The sequence below is a fragment of the Poecilia reticulata genome, linkage group LG2 (assembly GCF_000633615.1).
Source record: "Poecilia reticulata strain Guanapo linkage group LG2, Guppy_female_1.0+MT, whole genome shotgun sequence".
Lineage (NCBI taxonomy): Eukaryota > Metazoa > Chordata > Actinopteri > Cyprinodontiformes > Poeciliidae > Poecilia > Poecilia reticulata.
This window is the reverse complement of record NC_024332.1, coordinates 8475843-8494750: the sequence shown is the minus strand read 5'-3', so window position 1 is coordinate 8494750 and position 18908 is coordinate 8475843. Positions and strand designations below refer to the sequence as shown.

At 41.1% G+C, this 18908-nt stretch overlaps 1 long non-coding RNA gene across 1 annotated transcript; it reads left to right on the top strand.

The window, feature by feature from the left end:
- Window positions 1-2058: 2058 nt before the first annotated feature.
- LOC108167208 (uncharacterized) lies at window positions 2059-18319 on the top strand. Its single transcript, XR_001777568.1, has 3 exons — window positions 2059-2355; window positions 6979-7087; window positions 18243-18319. It is a non-coding gene; the product is annotated as an uncharacterized LOC108167208 (long non-coding RNA).
- Window positions 18320-18908: the final 589 nt, after the last annotated feature.

The window sequence follows — 18908 nt, the reverse complement described above, 5'->3', positions numbered from 1 at the left end:
TTTTGGATCTTAACCAGTAAAAAAACAATGGCTCTGTTTCAGTATAAAACCATAACTATGGATGTGCCGTAGTAATAATAATATTCTGTATATAGTTTTAAAATAACCCAAACTGATGTGCTGTATGAGCCTTTGTTGCTTTCTTGTGCTTTTTTTTCCCACAGCCCCATTCTTCATTTTGTTTCCATGTCTTCCCGTGTTTTTCCATGTAGCCTGTGGTTTTGTAGATTCCTCCTGGGAGTCATAACTTTCCTCCCCTCAACATGTCCATCAAACCCTGAGCTATTTTGGGCCTCTTGTGACCAAGTGGGAAGAAACCGCGAATGAGCCGGGGCCGTTTCCTGCGTGGGCCGCGGACACGGCGTTAGCCTAGCGCTCAGTTATCGGCTAAGCTACGCGGGGTTATGGTTTCCAGATGTGAAAGCCAAACATCTGGGCTGTTTTCCTCCTCATCCTTTGACAAACAGTGGATTGGCAGCTTCTTTGCTCCAACACATAGAGCGGTGTGTCCTGGGGGACTCAGTGAGGCTCTTTGTAGCAGTCCAGCTAGSACCGAGTGGTTAGCAGCTTTCCTTGGCATCTCGGTGTTTGAGGAGAACCGTGGAATTAAATCCCACAGGGATGCGGGGCTAAATTGCTTTTCATGGCTGGAAGCTTTAACATGTCCTGACTGTGTTAGCGTGCATGGCTGAGTGCATCTGCTGGTCAGGGGCGACTTTTAGGATGAATGGGATTCCCAGAATCATGGGAACTTCGGGCATGGCCCTGAGTGAAACATGGAAACGGATGGAGGTGGATCAGTGTCTAGGATGGCACATGAAGACTTCTTACTGAGAACTCATCTGATACTGAGGCTGTGAGTTAAATATAAAGGATGAAAAATATAGGATTTGGTTTGAAAGTAACCTAAAAACCACTTTCTGACCACAGATGGACCGACCGTCAGCTCATTGGTGTACTAACGCTTTTCTACATGTTTGAGATGCAGAGGTTAATCCTTTACTGTGTTATGTTGAAACACGACTCCGACAGGTTAATATGACAACACTGTTCCAGAATCWAATTTTCAATGAGTTTATGATGAATATTTCTGTATTCGGATGGAAAATTGACAAAGAAAACCGTCAAACTTGTTTTCATTTTGGGTACAGGCCAGTTGATTCCAGAATTTGTTTTTCACATCAATCAATCCTTTCAAGATTTCTTTTTTTTTTGTAATTTTTTGCACTAAATTACCAATTAAATATTTGCAAGGAATTTTACAGTGTTTGCACTTGTACAATGATACAATTGGTTTTTTATTACTCACATATAATCAACAACAGACTAGAACGTGACATCAAGTAGCAGAGGCAGAAGTGTAGATGTAAAATATACTGCCACCTGCAGGTGGGAGTTGGCATCACTTGACATCAATGTTTTTTGTCTATTTTTCTGGAAAATTTTCAATTGGCTCACAAAAAAATGACATGATTTGTTGATTTTATGTGAATTTCCACGAGCATACAGATAAAAACCACTTTGATTAATAAAATAATAATAAAGCACACAACTGTTATCTTGAAGGTGCCACTTATGCGTATATCTGGAGTCTATAGAGTCACATAAACAGCTCTGGCTTTAGGCAGTGGGGTAGAGTATAAAGTCTGTTCACATCTTTTTGCATTCTGTCTTAGTCTTCATCCATACTGATCTCAATCAAGTAAAACCCATCAGTCGGGTTGTTTTCTTTTTGATCAGCTGTAACTGATGATCAGCAGGACTAACATCTCTGTTGACAAATGCCTGTAAAAATGGCTGATCTCTCGATTTTTTTTCCCCATTTTTGTTTTCTTGTTGGACACCTTTTGTTTTCAGGCGCTCATCTTGTGTCGTATGTGACGGACTAATTAAAAGAGGAGACTGTTGGTCTTGTCCTCCTCTGCTCTGATTTAACAAGCCTCCTCCAGCCCGGATGGACGGGCCGTAATGAGTTGTTTGGAAGCAGTGACGGTGCCCACGGCTTTATTGGGGCCATCGAGGGGCCCCCCTCACCATGGGAACGTCTGCCATGGAAACCAGCCCCTGAAAGGAATGACCCCTTCCAGTACCACTGTGTGGATCTCTGTGTTGCTAGAGACAAGCGTTCTTTTCTTTACAGTTTGACMTGGAAATACACAGAGTAAAACTAAACCTTTGACCTCTTGCAACATCAAATTCCTCTGATTGGTGCTTCTACGCTCAAAATCCTTCCGTGAACAATCTCAGATGTTTGGTTTCTGGCATCAAGATTATGATTAATGCCAAGCAGAAGTGAGAAATATAGTGAATTTTCCACCTCAGATCCCCTCRTTGAACCAGCCAGCATAAATCTGGGTAAGAAAAGCAGCTTCTGGTTTTTATTTTAGAGCACTAGCAGATGTCACGGGTGTAGAAAGTGTCATTTAACTCCAAAATGAGTTTGATTAGTCAAAGATTTCAAGATTTAAAATTCAAATTCATTAACTGGGTTTTCATGAATGCATGGCAAAAAAAAGTAAACTTTAATTTTTAAAAACAGTTTTTACGCATTTAAGAGCGCATTTAGTAGAGTAGCGGTAAACACTCAACACTTGAGAGTTTTTGTGTTTCTGCCATGCCCCTACCCTTCCTGGAAGTTTCCACATGACTCGATGTTTTGCTAGTTTTGCATGTGCATGAATGCGTTTTAATTCGATTACAGTTGGTCATTTTCCCGTGTCAGGCAGGAAAACCATCGAGATCTCTTCACGGTTGGCTGAGCTCAAGGCATGGGGGATTGAACGCAGCAGATTTACCTCGCTGCCGACACCCGCACTGCGTTGCRAGTCCAAACATGTCTGACGTGAAGTTCAAAGCCGAGATGGAGTTCGCCCTGATGTTATCTCAGAGTCTGTCCTGTCTGCAGCAGCTCTAGACCTGATTGACATCTCAGACTTGTTTACCTGCTGTTCTGGCTCTAAGGTAACATCCRGACTGAAGCAGGGGTGGAATCACCGGAGTGAGGTTCAATTCTCAGCTTCCTCTGGTTTCCAGTTATTGGTTTGAACCTTGAGCTCACCTATATCCACCGCAGGAAAGCGGTGAGGAGCCGAGGGCCACCTGTGGATCTGTGGGGCCCCATTCAGATGCTAATCTGACGCCATCTGCTTCTTTAGCTCACAGGACGGTTTATGTTGCGGCACTTCCCTCTGAACATGGATCATTAATGAAAGGATCCACAGAGCGTTCCTCTTCCATCCAGCCCAGAAAGCCCTCAGTAGCAGGTCTGTTCTTCTGCTTGACCCCTCCATCACCAGTCAAAGGACCCTCCACCAGAGGACTAAATCATTGCCAGGGCGGTTTGTCGAGGGTTGCTCCAAACCGCCGACTGATCAAATGAAGCAGATGTGATTTACACAAAACTTCTGACTTGGAGTCTGGCTCCCACTCAAGTAGGAGTGGGAACTCTTCTCAGGCTTGTTTTCTGCCTGGCTGCACCTCAGTGAGTGTCTGTGTRGGTTTGGATGACATAACRGAGCAATTTCTGGCAACAACTGCTGGAACCCGTTTTGGTGTTTGGCTATAACCAGCTGAATGAAGCCAAACTGWGGTTTTCATCAGTCAAAGGAGACTACTACAGGAACTYTGTGRTTTTTATTAGCTAATTTTAGCCAGCAGTGAACCTAATGACACTTTCCAATGTTCTGAAGCTTGTATTGATACTTTTTTTATTTTATTAATTTAGGGAACTGCAGTGTCTTCAGTAATCTATATAGTTTTCTATCCAGGTGCTGATTAAAAGAAACCAAAAGTTTAAGAGTCTCAACAGGATTTGGAGCTGTTTTTGTGTTCACAAGGTGATTCTTCAAAAACAAGGATCCATTTTGTTTTAAATCTGCTTATTTGCATCGTCCGCACAAGCAGAAGGATGGAAATCTGGATTTGGTGACCTTAGACGAGGTTATGTTTTACTAGGCGGCTGTTTTAGGCTCTCAACTACATGCAGACGAACACRGTACATTTTTGTAAACAATTGAGAAAAAATATGCATCCAAAGAAAGCGCTACAGTAGGCATGTCGGTATAAACACTGCCACAGAAGAACACCAAATGGTGCCAAGTCATCTTTTCAAACAAGACGCACGGGAACATGAAACCGGCGATTTGGAATGTTTCCACTCTGGGATCCGAATTCAGAAACGCCAAATCTGTGTGAACGCACAGCTTGAACGACAAAACACCTTAACAGATGCAAATAATTTTTTTGTGTGTGGATGAGGGATTAGACAAAAGTTAATTAGAAAAAAATATGTTCTGATATAAAAACTGAGCCAACGGCTGATGCAATATTAATATTGCTGTTACTCCTGATAACTGATTTTTACCAATATTTTCTCTTCCTACCGCCAACATTGCTTCTCTGCTTCAGTTAAACAAGTCGGCTTTATTTATGGGACGTTAATGCYGATATCGTGCATCCAAAGATGAAACGATACACAAGGATTTAAAATAATGTTCAACTCCTATGAAGTGTTTATGTAAATTAATTAAGCCCACAGATGGAACGATCTGAAGATTAGGGGTGAAGAACATTYATGATTAAAATAGACAGAGACCGCATGAAAAAATGTTTATTTATTCATAGCCAGATGGGTTTTTTCTGATTGTTCAGTAAAACCAGTTTAGACATAAATAAAGAGAAAGTGTAAATAACTATGACTGATGTAAGGTTTCTCTGCTTTGATGACAACGTCTCCCTCCRYWYCGTCAGYACAGAGCTGATATAAACAGGGAAGTCGGTCCTCTCTGATTCCCACCGCTAACTGGTTTCAGCCCTGTGGTTCTCCAACCAGGAGGATTTTTACCGGCGGTAGCTCAGGGTTCTCCAGCTCTGCTATTTCCCGCGCTKGGCGGCATCCCCGTCAACACACACACAAACCAGAGCTGGAGCTATCCGAGAGTCGCTTTAATCTGCTGCCACATCAGAGTCATGAAAACGCAGCACGCCGGGTCTGGTCGAGCCTGCTCTGCATCATTCTGTCTGCATGTTTCTGCTTTGGCGTCTGGCCTGGCTGTGTGCAGCCAAAGAGACAGACAGACAGACGCAGTCRGTCAGACRGTGTCGGYCTGGAGCAACGGAGGGAACGCTGACGTGTGCGTCGACGGGGACGCCGCAGCGCAGGAACCACCTGGCTCAGACTGGGTCAGCGCTTTTCTGCCCATGAATAATGAAGGACAGGCTGATGGGACCGGGTCTGATGCCAGCACGATTTCAGGCTCAACTTTATTCACCAAAGACATGTGACAAGACTAACATCACATTTTTTTTAAAAATCAGCTTTTGAGAAACATTTGGAACGATAAAAAATGTTTGAAAAACCAAAGTTTTTCTAAAGATGCTAATCACTGCCGGAGTTCAGGAGCATCATCTCATTTAAACAAGAAAAGCTTCTTGTTTAAATGAATCTTCTATATGAATTCATAGCAGTAAACGAAAAAAGCATTGTGTTTTTCCTCTAAAGTGAATTTAAGTGAATTTTTYAAACATTTTCAGTGTGAGATTATGCCGCTCCTGCAGTCGCCCAGGAAAATATCAACTTATTTTTAGATGTGAAGGTTGYTGGAGTCACATTTTGTCCTTCCTTCTACGAAACCTTGTGAGGTAAAGATGCTTATCTCTAAAGAAAACATAGCTGCCTGTCTGCAGATTGATAACGGTCACATGAAAACACTTGAAAGAGTGCAGACAGATGAGATCAAAAATAGAACCTTGAGAGAGAAAACCCCGGCATTCTTGACTTRAAAGGTATCCAGCGGGTGTGGTAGTATCGTGGCGTGGGTTAGAATTCAAAAACTGTAATCTGAAAGTTTCTGGGGAAATGAAGGAAAATGTCAAAGTTCCAGTTACTTCTGGTGACGTAAACGTTGGCTTTATTCACGAAAACGTAAGTACAGTGGCGCAAAAAGTGGGTATGCAGGGTATGCAACGCATAGGGGCGCAGCACCAGAGGGGGCGCCAAAACCCCGTCTGGAGGGGGGCGGCGCGCCGATGATGTTTTTCCATACACTTCAGCGCGCCTTACGCTCCTTCACCTCGCGCACACAAAGAGGTAAATGGGCTGGCCGGCCGGGGCGGGGGATGGGCGAGTGAGCGTTGCTCCTTCACCCTGATGTTCCTTTCCTGGGGGGGCGATCTATGTTTTCGCATCCACCTGTATAATGTGTAATTGCGCCACTGCGTAAGTAGCTTGGGTARTTTCAGGGCTGTGAAACGAAGGAGTTTGTCGTCCATTACTGGTGTTTGTGGACGTCGTTTGTGTCTCCAGTTTACGAGCGTGGCAAAAACACAATTTGGTCAGGAAAAATTTTATTAAAATATTTAACATATTAAAATCTATGTGATAAATTTCTCAAAACTTTAAGAATTTCCAGAGAAAGTTTCCATTTAGTAATTTTTCGCCCCTTCGCAGTACTCCTTTATTATTTTTTTCTTCTTTTTAAGGCAATTCTTGGTTTGTTAAAATAAATGACAAACTGTCACACTTGTTACTTTTTTCATTAGATGGCAAACAATATGAAATGAAAACAGACACTGTCCACTCCAGCTTTGTTGTCGACTAATTACATTTCCGAATCCCCGTTTCCTACGCCACACTTCGTCATCGCCGTCCTTGGGCCTCTTTTTGTCTAACTTTATTAACAAATTGAACCGTATCTGTGGTGATGTAGCTTATTGTCATGGAAACAAAGTGCTGCTGTTGCAGTGTACACCTGCAGCCTGCTCTGCACTCAGTGAACTATTGGCAGCATTTTGGAATCTTTTTTTTTTTTTTTTTTTTTTCCCCTACACACACATATCCATTAAATTTCCATATTCTCAAAGGAAGCGGCTAAGTGAGGTGGACACTGATAAGTTTCTGCTCAGATTGAGCCTCAGACCCAAAGCATTCGGGTTCCAGAGGATAATCCTTCCAAATCTTTTTCGTTTCATGTTCTGCAGCGGGACGTAAAGGCAGATCTGAGTTTACAGCAGGCCACAGCCGTAATCAGACAGACATGTCCTGAGCTGCAGCTGGCTCCAAGCATGGAAACGTCAAACTAAGTTACTGGTGAGTGACCTCACCCTCCAGTCGCTCAAGCACAGGAAGTCGTTGCAGTCCAACCTGGACTTTTTGCTCAATGAGAGCATCAATAAATATTGGAGTTTAGTGCAGCTTAGTGATATAAAATTCATGTTTTTAAGTAAGTGATGTCTTGAAGTAACATATTTGTAAGACGGCGTATTAAAGCGCTTGCTAGTAGAAAAGCAAGAGTAAATTTGTGCCAAAAAAACCCCTGAAATGTTGAGATTAATCTCAGAATTTCCAAAAGAAAACTTGGAAATGTATCAGATTCAAAAGTTGAAAAATTTTGATTATTGACATTCCAAAATAACTTTTTTCTAGAAAATTTAAGAGATTAATCTCAAAATTTCAAAAAAAAAATTTCTTGCAAATATTTTACTTGGGAGCCCTGAAATTTACTTTTAAAAAAAATTCTCAAAATTGCAGGTTTGTTTTATGGAAATGTACTCCTCATTTTTTTCTTTTCTATCTATAATGGCCCTAATATGCCGTTGGTTATTTCACACGAGTGTTTGTCAAGAGCAATTTGTGTTTGTGGCGCTATAAATGTTCTGCCATGCAGTTACTGTCCTGCAGAACTATTATCACCTAAAAATAAGTAATATATATTTTTTAAATCACAATTTTTATCGTGATCACAATATTACCACAAAATATCGCACAAAACTCTAAGTCCACATCAGCCCCCCCTATTGGTCGCTGTTAACAACGTGGCCGTCCATCCTCAACTCGTCCTGTTCTGTCGATAGATGTGAGGAGATTATAACATGTCCATCCTCTGAGGGATTCAGGATGTGTCCATCCCCCTCCTTCCTCCATCTAGCTGCTCACGCTGACCACAATATTGCTGTATCACTTACAGTAATAGCCGGCACTCAGAGTACTCCACGGTGAAAAGCCTCACTGAGAAGCTTCCTGTCCACACAGGAAATCTGGTCAAACTATGACCTCCTGTGTTTGCCGTTTAAGAGGCCTTCTGTTTGCCACGATTGATTGGTTGTTTCCCTGCATGATCACTTAGCCTGCAGATCATTGTTAAAGGATTGCAGTGCTGTCTTTTATCTCAATATGTCATGTCCCTCAGTTCATTTGTAGAAAACCTTTTCGTCACACTAATTTCGATGCCTGAGCATGTTTTCAGATGATTATTTTATGTATTAAAGTAATTGACTCTTAAACCTTAAAAACTGCTTCTGCCACACTTTGTGGGATAAACAGCCATCAAGACAGACATCGCTGTGGCGGAACTTTGACCCGGTTTTCTTTGTATCATTTTAATTTAGCCACATTGTAGATTTCTTGGGAATGAACATCCTGTAAAAAAAAGAAAAAGAATTCAGTCCAGTTTAAAGCAGACATGATGCTTTTAAATCCTTCATTTCCACAGTCTAATTATTCAGCAGTGGTCTATATAAAGCTGAACTGTGACTTTTGGTCTGAATTGCTGGTTCTTGTGGCTCCTTTTTGACCCTCGGTCTGACAGCAACTCGTTTTGATGCTGTCCCATCAAATGCAAACTGTTTATGTAATAAAATCATTAAAAACTGGCAGTCAGTTCTGCCTCAAGAAGCTAACAGCTAGCACCCTGCGCTAACTGTAGCTGAAGGCACGATGCTACTGCTAGCAAATCGATAGCCAAAACTGCCTTTTAAATTTTCTCATGGTATTATTGTCTGATATTGAAATTAGATTATCTGAAGCATAGAAGTGTTTTTAAAAAGCATAAGCAGATTATTTGCAGGCTTGAGGAAATGGGTGATTTAATTTAAAATGTCATTAAAACACTGGTTAAATAGACTGAAATGCTAAAGAAGCTGCAAATATTGAACATAGTCAGAGGTAAACAAGTCTAACCTGTAGCTTTGAGTTCAATAAAAACATGGCTGTCAGCCATACAAACACACCAGCAGCAGTAACACATTAGATGAAACGAGTTATAGTTTAAGCTATAAAAATATCTATTGATTTTATAACTGGGTAACTTATATTTCTATATCCCACCTGTTATCATGATGCTGCACAAAAATAACTTACATGAATGCGAAATGATTGGAAACGAGACATGGTTCAGTTTGAAGTTTTAAGATAAAGCTTTCGTTTGGTTTAAAACCTTTAAAATGATATGCCGGACAGCGTGGTGTGCATTTTGCAAAAGGATATTTTTGTATTCATAAAAAAAATACAATTATTGTTTTAAATTGCAGAGATAACCCTTTCTTTAAAAACCAAAATACAGTTGTAAACATCAGCATTTATTTCTGACTCAATACCTAGGCAACCAATATGGCTTTTTTAATCAGTCAACCTCAGTTTGTCAGTCTTTTAACATTACTTAAAGAATAGAACAACAGAAAACTCCCATTATTCTTCCCAATAAGCATACTTATTGGGAATAACAGGAACGGCAGGAGGGATGAGGCGTTAGGGTCAGGTTGGTATGATGCAACTCAACACATGTTGTATCCCCACATGATGGATACAGGCAGATGGTGTTACCAGTAGACATTTTTACTTTTTGATGGTAAAGAAAAAAAGGGAACTGATTGTATGGTCTGACTATTATTTATAGAGGCCGGGGTCCACACCCATACAGTAGAAGGATTAAAGTTTTTCAGTGTTGTGCTGCGCATGAGGAATAAACCCATTAGCAAAGACCTTTTAGACCAAAGCTATGTGAAATAGAACATATCTTCTTGGTTCCTCGTGGAAACGGTATAACTGAGCTGTTTGTCAATATCAGATATCACTTTAACTAGTTTGCTTATTGTAGTCTGAGTTAGTGCTTAATCTTTCAGACATTTCCCATGAAGCCAAAAATTGAATAATTGGTCTCAAAACAATAGGAAAATGTCAATAATTGCCGTTTCATAAAACATAAATGGTTGATGGTTTCCCTGCCAACAGAAATGAAATGAAAACATTGTGTTGCCACCTGAACCCGGCATAATCAATGTGATTACACCGTATGGAACAAAAATGCAAAAATATTCACTAATAATTGCACATATGATGACCAATTAGAGCACAAAGTGGTTTTTATGCCATTGGGGAATTAACAAAGAGCTCCGGATGTTTGGCTAACRGTGTCCTTGGGTTACATAAACGATCCTCTCAGAGATAAATGGGCGAAAACACACAGAGCTCTTGTTTGGTAGCAGCTGAGGATCCGCTCTCCATAAAACATGGCCGACAAAACACAAGACATTCATCGTGAGGGTGGTGCTTACTATTCTCCCCCCATCAAACTGAGCCAAACATCAACTTGTGCTCCCAATCGTCCTGCCATGACTCACTGTGGAAGGATTGGGAGGAAAAGTGCTGACTTGATGGTTCTGGAGGCTTCGCCATGCAGCGCCTGAATGACTGCTGGCTGCGTCCCAGAGAGGAGAGTGTTTATTGTTTACCGGTGTCAACGCTCCACTGCGTGTTGGCATGTCGTGCCGTTGACCTGCCATGCCAGGCTGTGGGCTTTTCCTGACGTATTTCGTCAAGCGAGCATTGGGCGGCGTGTTGATTTCCATCCTCGCTGCAGCTGGCCTCTGCTGTCTGTGATGGATTCCAGAAACTCCTGCTCTTCCTTCTGCGACACGAGTTTCTCCTCCAAACTTTAGACACGTGGCACTGCGTCGTTTGATTCAGGAAAAAAACCTTTCCAGCTAATATTCAGTTCAGTTTGATTGAATTAATCTTGATGTTAGGCTGGTTCTCTGTAGCGGATTTAGGATCTGACCACTGCTGCCCGGATCTTAGTGCTTCCTGTGAAGGTGCTAATTGAAAACAGATGGCACGTGGAAGCATAGTTCAGATTAGCCAATAATAGGAAGGGATTTAGAATCAGGGATGTCGTTGGTGCAAATTACCTTTTCTCACAGGTAGCCTCACCTTTTAATATGTTTTTTTTTTCTTTTTTTACTGCATTTACCCCAAAAATTAGACTAGATTTATAGGTACTGTAAACTGCTATAATGGTTTAGCATATCAAGTTTACTCTCAAAAGAGCTTTACAGTTATGGGTAGCTTCCTCTAACGAGAGATTTGGGACTCCACTCCAAACTTTGACCAGTCTGGAATTTTCTCTGGCATTTTATGTAAGAAACTTTAAAAAACAAAAACTTTACAAAAAAGTGTCCCAGGATTACTTTTAATTTGGTGATTTTTAACCATAGCAAATAGTTTGGAAACCACTGATTTACAAAAAAAAGCAATATTTGACAATACTTCCATTGTATAATATTACATATTTGTAATAGAGTTTCTTTAAAGTCTATAGTTAATGGAAGTTCAGACTCTCAACCTTTTTTTAAGAACATTTTGTCATTCTGTTAGGAAAACTATTTGATATCAACACAGATTCCATTTTTCAGAAAGTCATTTTCTCCAGTTATAAATGATTTTTTGACTTTGTAATATTTGAGTGCAGGTAAAATTAACAGTGAACGTCGTGTTCAAATGTGTTCACTTCTTCAAATTACTGTACCTTTATTAACTCATAATTGTCACTTCTGAGCTTTCAAAGGGGGTAAACAAACTTTCAGATTTCTAGATTTTTATTATAAGGAGTTCAAATCTTAGAGAAATAAACGACAGGTAGCATAAGAGTCTTGTGTCTAAAGAAATCTCTGGATAATAATATCCATCACATTTTTTTAGGTTTACTTGTAATTTTTCCATATCTCGTACGGCAGCCTGTTTCAGTTCAGAGCTGGTTGTAGGGATGACTTCAAAGCACCAGGCTACACCCTGTGGTTAGCGTAAAGTCAGACACACCGCCTGGCAGACTGCTAATATATATACAACACTCTGTAAATCTAAGCCTGGCACACGCCCTCCCACGTGCGCAATCCCATTGAAGTTCATCATACAGACACGTTTCCTTGGAGTCACTGCGTCCCTCCGTCATACTGCACAGCGCTGAGCCTCTTCACTTCCTTCCTATTTCTGCCATTTTTTCTTCAAAACTATTTTAAACAGGCCTCTCAGGCATATTTCACATATGAGGAATTTCCTGTGTTCTGCTTTTATCGGAGAGGAACGACGGTCCAGAAGTAACACGCAGCAGGCCGTCTTCAGCCTGGAAGTGTTGGAGGATCAGACATGCATATGTTTGACTGATGAAATGATATGAACACCCAGAAGGACGTGAGGAAAAATGACTTCCAATCCATACCATTGACTATTTTGTCCATTTAGACATTTCAGGCAATTTGTCACGATTTAGATTTTTGCCAGCTGGTCTTTCGCATTGTGTGATGCTCACTTTTGACTAATGGACCGCCTGTTATTTGCTCTCAGCAGTAATTGCAAACTAAAAAAGCAGCACTTTCATAAACCACTTAGTCTTTTTTTTTTTTTTTTACGCTCTTGGGAGCTTTTCACAAACTGTTGCAGACGTCCCCCTTGAACAATAATGAATAGCACGGCTGTCATTGTGCCTTTCAGAGATAATTGCGACAACATAATGAAATCAACTGTTTCTTTTCCGTAAATATTAAGACCAAGAGAGTTAAGCTTGTCTGTAATTTTACAGTCAAAGTAAATAATGTGCAAAACTCTTTATTAATACTAATTCTGTCATAATAAAAAAAAATTATATTTATACAGCCTTTTTGTGAGCAATGTGTACATAAATTATGGCAAGATTTTTGAGGATGAATAATAGTTTTTGAATCAAACATATAAACTCTGTTTAATTATTTGGTTTTGTACACCATTGTTCGTAATCGAGCCTGCACAGAAGATGTAAGTTGAAAATTAAAGGGTGCCAAGGACAGATACCGGAGGTACTCCACAAGTCTACTGAGTAATTAATGATGCACAATTTAGCGTGAGAGTAATGGTGAGGTTTTATTAGCAGTAGCTGTTAATATCTTTCTATAAACATTAACTATGCCTGTGTATTATCAGTTTTTAGCCAAACAAGCCTGTATTCAGTTTATAAAACACTTCAAACTTGTAGTGTGAAGAAAGAACGTTAAATGTCTTTGAGACTTTTGCTTAGTTTGATAAGAACCTTTGTATGATTGATAAAGTGAATAAAACAATATTTCTATGAGTATTTCATAGTGTTATCATTTGCATAAAATTGATAATGGTTCTCTGTTATTCTAAATCAGATGAACTCAGAAGTGGAGTTTAAATGAAGAGTAAAGGGTACCAAGGACACACACCTGAGGTACTCCACAAGTCAGCTTAGTTTTTGATGACAGTAGTTTTAAGGGTTTTCAGTTTTAAAAGTAAAGCTCCCACAATATGTCAGCTTTCTTTCCCTGACACTGTGTCTTCTGCAAGTAACTCTTCTAAATAAGTTGGAGGATTGAACAAAAAATCATATTTCAACTAATAAATGTTAACATATAAAATAAAACTGATTTTAAGATTGGTACTTAGCAAGTGGGTCACAAAGCAAACCCTTCATGTGAAAAGTCGTTCAAAATAAATAACATGTTTTTGTTGTTTAGCTCATTCTTTCAGTTTTACCATCTAGCAACATGATAGTTTTCTCTAAGACGTCTCAGTGAAAAATATTTATCTTGGAAAAGCTATTTAACTTCACCAAAGCCGTTGGAGATATTTAGTTACTCTAGCTGTGACTGAAAGGAGGATTTTTGGATTTTGAAACGTTTTGTGATGAATTGCAGCAAAATCAAACAGTTTTGGGTCATCTTCTAAAATTCTGTCCCAAACATTCATAAAGCTAAGCAACAAACAGCAAGAAATATGAGGGAAAATATTATTTGTCAGTTAATAATAAATAGTTTGCCCATGGTTTAAATAGATTTTGAGTGAAAACGCATGACCTTCCTGTACTTTGATGAAAGACCATAACTGATGAGAATATTTGCCTCCTGTGTGATCTGGGTATTTTCTAAGCTTTGAACAACGCAGTGCAGATCTGGCTAACTCAGTCTCTCAAGTATTAATTAAATCTAGCTTGCTTTAAACAAGCAAGCAGTCAGATGAAGGTATTTTTTCCATCCATTTCTGACCAAAACGACTAGCAATAGATTTTGTGCTGCTGTCCTGTTTAAATGCATTGATCCAGTCCCCATCCTGCCTGCCAGTACGGGAGATTACAAGCTTCCAGTCTGGGTGACAGCATTAGTACAGGGCCAACTTTAAGCCTTGCAGTCAAACACACTGCAGAGAAGCCAACCTCTGCTGTTAGAGAACACAACATAACATTAAAGTTTGTCTCAATTACATCTAATTAAGACGTAAAGCAGGTTAAAATGTAATGAACTTAATTGAACCAGCTTTCTAAGCTCATTAAATTAAATACTTTTGTACCAGAGCACATTGTTTTTGGTCATGATTATACCCAATCATTAACTTTTATAAGTGGATGATTGATAAAACATAGCTGTGACCTGGTGGTTAGACCATGTAACCCACTGTGTTTTTCACACTATAAGGCACCTAAAAACCTTCAATTTCCTCAAAAGCCGACTGTGCGCCTTATAATCCAGTGCGCCTTATATATGAACCAATATTGAGCCACAACAGGTCTAGCAACTACGGTAAGCAGCCGCTGACTTCATTTTCCCCCGTAGAAAGAAGAAGTGCGCAGTGCATGCTGGGATAGTTGTCAGAATGCTGGTTTATTAATAAAGTTTGATAATACATTTAAAGCCAGGGGGGGCGGAGGGAAAGAGAGACAGAGACTGCAGGTGGCAGCGTGTCGGTTGGTCTGTGTTACCCAGAAAGCCGTTGGGCACAATATCGCAACACTAACACCGTGAGTGAAACAATGACTGGGRCAGMYTACTATATAAARTACTCGGGGAACACTTCTTTACAAATGTGGATGTGTAATAATAGAGTACGGAACAAATCGGCAACCCAAACTGAAGCGGATATTCTACCGCATTATATATGAAAAAAGTTTTAAAATAGGCCATTCATTGAAGGTGCGCCTTATAGTGCAGAAAATACGGTACTCGTTTTGGACATTTAATGAGTTTAAATGTTTTCTGGCTTAGAAAACTGGAAAAAGAGCTCAAGTATGTTTGTTTTTCCATCCATACATCATCCATCATCCATCCATCCAACCAATGGTTTATCCGTCCATATATCCATCCATCCACCCATTAAAATGGTTCATCCATTCATTCATCCATCCATCCATTAAAATGGTTCTTCCATACAATTGGTTTATCTGTCCATCTATCCTTTTTTCCATCCATCTACAAAACCAATGGTTCATCCATCCATCCATCCATTGTTTGTGGTATTAGCAGGTATTTAACCTCTGACCTCTGTGAACAGGACAGGGAGTTGTGTAGATGTGGTTGTTACTTTGACTTGAAGGATTCGTTTTAGTCTCTGTGGTTTCTGTCCGGCTCAGTGAAACTCATCTGGAGCTAAAGCTGCATTTTCAGACAGCCTGCCTGAGTCATGGTTCATCAGGTGAGGTTTGGTGACAGCTGGACAGGCTTTGTTTCGTCTTCACAGCAGTCCTCCGTCCTGCCTGAATACAGAATGAGGTGCAGTATTAGTCAGCACCTTTCTGTGTTCCTGTAGAGCAGATGAAGCGTAATGTGTTGCCCTTCACAGAGCGGCGCTTGTATTTCAGCCTCTACAGCACTCTCCAGTAAGACTTCTGGACATTTCTATTGATTGGTTGTTTGGAGAATTTAGGCTGTGGGATCAGACGCCGAAAATGTTCTGATGTGCAGGAAAATGAGCCGGCCCAAATCTGGATGACAGGATCATCATACGTGGATGTCAGGGGATGATCTAGTCAGCTAATCCAGATCACAGAGGGTTGGGTTCCAGCCAGGGCCAGACTTTCCTCTCCAACTCATCCCCAGCACATCAGCAGCTGGCCTTGACCTGCAGGTCTACTCTGTTTGTTGACAGTCCTGTTACGTTCTGGCAGATTAGCATTAGCACTGTTAGCATCTGCTGGTTGGAGATTAGATGTTAGCTGCCACGTTTTACTTTCCATCTGGTCTTGATGTCTAATCGGCAGAGACGGGCAGCGGCCCAGAAGATGTCGGGACAGAAACCAGATTTTCTGTTTCTCTCAATACCTTCACATTTCGTCTCATTTTTCTAAAACGGTGGCATCTGACTCTCACCGTTTTAAACTTGTGCGTTCTTTAACCTCCATGCTGACAGCTTGATTATAGTCTCTCACCAATGGCTGTTTCTGACAAGCTAATAGAGGATGTGAAGGAGCAGGTTGGCCATTTTCTTTCTCCCCCTCTAATTTTGAGGTGCTTTTGGAGGACTGCCTCCTTTCTGATTCAGTGTCACGTCAACCTCAGTGGTCTCTTGGTGATGGATGATGAAGTGCAGAGTCTCTTAACTTCATTCTTGACCTTACAGGTTTGATTTGGTGGCTCAGGCTACCAACTACTGAATAGAAAAAGCTAAAGCAAAATGCTGTCTGTTTCAGTCTTCAACAGAAAATATTTCCAAGAGCTCCTGAGCAACGGCCCCCTGGTTGTTCTTCCATTGGCAACATTTCCCACCGACACAGTTTCCCTCTTTAGCAGTTGGGTGGATTTGGGGGGCAAACCTTGTTCAGGCTGCAGGTCAACAACTGAGATTTGCCATTTTTACAGGAGTTGGCATTTTACTTTCTAGATGTGTTTGTTGTTGGTTGTTACAGTGGTGTGGGTAAAAGCTATTGTGGGAGGTTTCTGATGAATTTTAATTTTAGAACAGCATGAGTAAGCTAAAAAATTACCTCATCTATGGAGCTTCTGCTATGAGAAGCTAAGAAGCTTCTATTGTTATTTGGGGAATTTTCTGACCGTCCAAAGTCAGAGTCTGAATAAAATGATACATTCATGCAGCTCTACTGCTTACTTGTTGGCAAAATAAACTCAGGTTTAAACTTCTAGTTGTTTTAAACTTTTTAATCATTGCTTTCACCCTGTTTAGGCTAGTAGCTATTTTCTTGTAGCCAAATCTTAATGATAGAAGATCAACACATCTTTCATGAATTGCATTTTCTCCTGTCCGTCTTATTGTGCAAAGTGACTAAGAGATCTTAGTATCCATTTGACGGAAACAATGAGGAAAAAATAGTTTTTTGTTACAATGGCCACTGTTGGTTTGGTTAAAACAACCATTTTTTTTGACAATTAAAAGTCCTCACATTAAAAGTTGATAAATTTCAACAATGACTTTTCATTCGTCTTTCTGTAGATTTTCCAAACTAGTTTCAAGTGGTGACAAACCAGCTCTATGTTAATGAAGGTATAAACCAGTGGAGCTGAATTCTCAGTTTTTTTTCCACAGTTTTCTCTCGTTCTTCCTCCAAACTTCTGATGCCTCTGCGTTCATTTCCTCTGACATCTTTAGCAGTGCAGGTGATGGATAGCTGCAGCATGGCCGGGGCTCTATAAATAAATCTCCCTTCATCTGGTGTGTGGTTGCAGGAACTAGCAGGACTGCGGCTTGCAGTCCTTTCTGGGTTGGACGGTTTGCTTGTGCCGCTGCGGCCTCTGCAGCCTCTCTCTGCAGCCTCTCTCTGCAGCCTCTCTCTGCAGCCTCTCTCTTCTCTGCCTTTGTCTCAGCTCTGCTGCAGCGCCCGTCCCTGCCTGCAAATGAGCCCCATCGACAGAGCGATTATTCAGCACGGGGCAAGCCCTGCACCCCTTCCTGCACCTTGCGTTGCACTCCTGCCGCATTCGCTGTCATGTTTGGATGCTTCCCGCATTCACAATCTGAGCGCCTTCAACAGCAGAAATGAGAATAAAATGCTCTTTGTGGAAATTCAGATGCAGACGGAGGTCTTTCATCTCTAGACCCAGTCTCCCCCCGGGGGCTGGGTGAGCCTCATATCCCTTTCAAATATGAATTAATGTCTAAAACATGAACATGTTTCTGGTGCTCAGACATGGCTGGAACCCAGCATCCCCAACCCCCATCGGCGTGATGCTGCCTTCAGCCCCAACTGTTGGTGTGTATGCTGGTGGAGGGGATGTGATTGGCTTGCTCTGGTTTTGTGTGTGTGTGTGTTGGTGGAAGAAGTGTGTAAGCTGCAGCAGTGTGCTCTCGCCGGCTCCGGTAGCCGGCATAGAAAACATCAGTCATCCCAGTGAGAGCGCCGCTGCCCTGATGACTCCGGCTCCCGCTCCTCTGCCTCCTTCTCATCCGTTTATTTCTTCTTCTCCTCTCTCTGCAGAAACCACCGCCCGCCCACCCGCCAGCCCCTTCAGCCCCTCGCTCCCCACGCCAAAAACTGGACCCGCCTCACCAGGTAAGCTGCTAAAAGCAACTGCGTTCAAATCATAAAGAATATGCATGTAAATCCCCCACCCCCTACACTTTTTGTCCCTCAGGGCTTTCTTTTCTTCCCACCTTTAATTTCAAATCAATATTCCTTCTTTGTCCTCTTTCTTTTGTTTGCAGAAATTCAAATTTCTCAGGATATTTGCAGCTATTGAAAACAATTGAGCTGATGTTATGATAAGCCCAGGGTTGGTTCTGGATTTAAATTTTTTATTTTTTAGTCTTTGAGACGCTCTCTGTCTAGACAACACAGATTATTCAGCCACTAGCATATCTCAAGATATCTAACATTAGCTGCTTTCTTTTAGAGACATCTTAGCTTGTGGTGCCATGTGCCGGGAGCCAGTAGCTTGTTGTTGGTTTCTCTTGAACCGCGGGACACGTCAGACTGTCTGCTCTTGTTGGCAGAGCTGGCTGTCAAAAGTTCTCCGTTGGCTCGGTCAGGGTGCACTGTGGAGCAGGTGGTGATATGCTGACGGAAAAAAATCACAGCAACCTTCTTCTCTGGATATTCCCAAATCTGTGTACCGTTTTGATTTGTACCGTTGCAAGACTTGTT